This window comes from Canis lupus, chromosome 26 (assembly GCF_011100685.1).
Source record: "Canis lupus familiaris isolate Mischka breed German Shepherd chromosome 26, alternate assembly UU_Cfam_GSD_1.0, whole genome shotgun sequence".
NCBI lineage: Eukaryota > Metazoa > Chordata > Mammalia > Carnivora > Canidae > Canis > Canis lupus.
Window position 1 is genome coordinate 21006091 of NC_049247.1, and position 2817 is coordinate 21008907.

Consider the following 2817-nt stretch of genomic DNA (forward strand, 5'->3'; position numbering starts at 1 on the left):
AATGGCTGCTCAGTGGGTGTGGGATTTTCTTTCGGGGGTGATGAAATGTTTTGGAGCTAGATAGATGTTAGGGTCGCACAACATCCTGAATGTGCTAAATGCCACCGAATGGCCCACTTGAACAGGCTTGGTTTTACATTATGTGAATTTTGCTTCCATTAAAAAAAAAAAAAACGGGTACAATCTCAAGGCCAACTTCCTGTACCCATTTGTGCTCCCATCAACAATGCATTCGAGTGACTATTTCCTCAAAAATGCAGCAGTGACTTTCTGTTATCCCAGCCCAGTTTGCAGGCAAAGTGTATTGATTATCAGTGATATCAACTTTATTTTTCTCCCTGAACCAATGCAAATCTATTTGTATCTCATTTACATATTCATGCTTGCCAATCATGTGGGAGTGTTGGTCTTACTGATTTGCAAGAATACATTCTCATTGGTGATCCCAGCTCTTGTTGTGTATATCTCAGACTCTACCTGTTTGTTATTTTGCCTTTTTTTATTTTTTTAAAGATTTTATTTATTTATTCATGATAGTTACACAGAGAGAGACAGAGAGGCAGAGACACAGGCAGAGGGAGAAGCAGGCTCCATGCAGGGAGCCCGACGTGGGATTCGATCCCGGGTCTCCAGGATCGCGCCCCAGGCCAAAGGCAGGCGCCAAACCACTGTGCCACCCAGGGATCCCGCCTTTTTAATGTAATTCTAACTTTTTAATTACTGCTAAACCACTAACTAGTGACGAGCACACCATCCTGTGGTGAATTATCTGTCTGTTGATTGCCTACCAGACACCCAGTTCTGAACTCCTACCACTTCTTTCCTGATAGAGTCCAAGTTCATCATCTTTGTCTGGGGCCAGCCCCATCTCCAAGCTCACCGGCGGGCCCTGACTGATCATGCCAATCACAGTCAGCTCTCTTACAGTGTTGGGTAAGACCCAATCACAATCAACGGGATATGAAGGAAAGTTTGCTGGGGTATGGGGAGCTCTGGGGAAGGTTACTTGACACTTACAGGGAAGCATTCTTGAGACAAAGCTCCTGTTTTTTCTCTGGAGGTGGCTGGATCTGGGAGTGATGCCAGGAGCTCTGCAACCATCTTGTGTCCATGAGGAGAGTCATCCCAGGGACAAAGCCATCATTCAGGGAAGGAGGCAGCAGAGCAGATGCAGACCCCTGGAGGCCTCTCATCAGTGCACCCTCTCCCTGGGCTTCCCACAAGGTGAAATAATGGACTTCCTGACCCTGTCAGGTATTGAAGTCAGGTGCCTAGTCCTTGGGGCTGCCAGTATCCTAAACCACCAATCTCATTCAGGGACATTTATTTCCTTTTTGGTTTTTCAAATTTATAAACCAGTTGCTTCAATAAATGCCTTTGTAAATAAAACTTTTTCTGTAACACGTAGCCTCAGATGGATGCCCAGAAGTGGAGTGACAGGATGAGAAGGCATTAATTTTTAAAGTTGCTTGATTCATATTTTCACTTGCCTTCCTGTTGGCGGCTCTACAGGCTTAATCGGTCTCTCAGCCAGAAAGCAGGGGGACAGGGGTTTGAACCAAGGTCTTCCGATATCACATCCAAAGCTAGATATTAAACAGGAGCTGGCCTTTAGTTTTGATTAAGTTCCTTCAAATCTGAAATCATGGGTAATGAATTCAGTTTGCCTGAATAAAGCATCCCCTGGAGAGCCAAACCTGGCTGTCATGCTTTTCTCTGCTGTACCCTTCATTATTTAGAATTCTAGAATGTGAGGATTGGAAAGGACTTTAATGGTCTGAGTAGGGTGGGGTGGGTCAGAAGCCCTATTGATAACCTGAGTAAATGCACGGACAGTCTTCTAGAAAATTCTATCCCCACCCATATTAGTGTTCTGAGCTGCTGTAACAAAGGACCACAAACTGGGTGGATTTGAACAACAGAAATTCGTTGTCTCACAGTTCCAGAAGCTGGAGGACTGAAACTGAGGTGTCAGCAGGGTTGGCTCCTTCTGAGGGCTGTGAGGGAGAATTGGTTCCAGTGCTCTCTCCTAGCTTCTGATGGCTCAGTGTTCCTTGGCTTGTAGATGGATGTGCCTTCACTTCATCTCCTCCTCATGTGTGTCTATCCCTGTGTCAAAATTCCTCCTTTTATAAGGACACGGTCATACTGGATTAGAGCCCCCCTAATGACTTTTTCTTAACTTGGTCTTCTGCACAGACTCTGTTTCCAAATAAGATCCCATTCCCAGGTCCTGGGGGGTAAAAGTCCAACATCTTTTGGGGGACACAATCCATAACAACACCCCAACCCACGAGACTGTGCATAGGGCCAGGGATCATGAACCCAGGGAATTTTATCTAGGGACCCCGAGATGAGATTCTACTCTATTCTGATCTCTTTCATTTGGAGTGAGATATGAGAAAGAAGTGGTGGGAAAACCAAGGCCCAGAGAGGGAGAGGTTCATGTCCAGGTTCTCACAGCACACATGCGGACATGCCAAGACTCAAACCCGTATCTTCTGAGCTTTCATACAGCATTTCGCAGGGATCTCGGCTCTCATGGGGTCCAGTCCTCTGGCAGCTGCAGAAGCGGAGCCTCTGAAGTAGCCAAACTGAACAGGACAGGTGGCCAGACTCTGAGGGAGGCAGAGAGGAGCTGGCAGAGACTAGGGGACTCCCCTTCCCTAGCAGGTGAGAAGGTTGGGAGTCAGAGGGCAGGAATGGGGCACATCCCAGGGAGGCCGAAACTTGTGGAAATCAACACGGATAATAGAAAATGAGGAAGAAAGAGCTTACTCCAATTGCAGACTCTTCAGGGTAATGGTAGGTGGGTTC

The 2817-nt window shown here is 46.6% G+C and overlaps 1 long non-coding RNA gene across 1 annotated transcript; it reads left to right on the top strand.

Moving 5' to 3' along the window:
- The first annotated feature begins 648 nt into the window (after nucleotides 1–648).
- Nucleotides 649–1598, top strand: LOC119866095. The gene is made up of 3 exons (XR_005379013.1): nucleotides 649–699; nucleotides 831–933; nucleotides 1061–1598. It is a non-coding gene; the product is annotated as an uncharacterized LOC119866095 (long non-coding RNA).
- Nucleotides 1599–2817: the final 1219 nt, after the last annotated feature.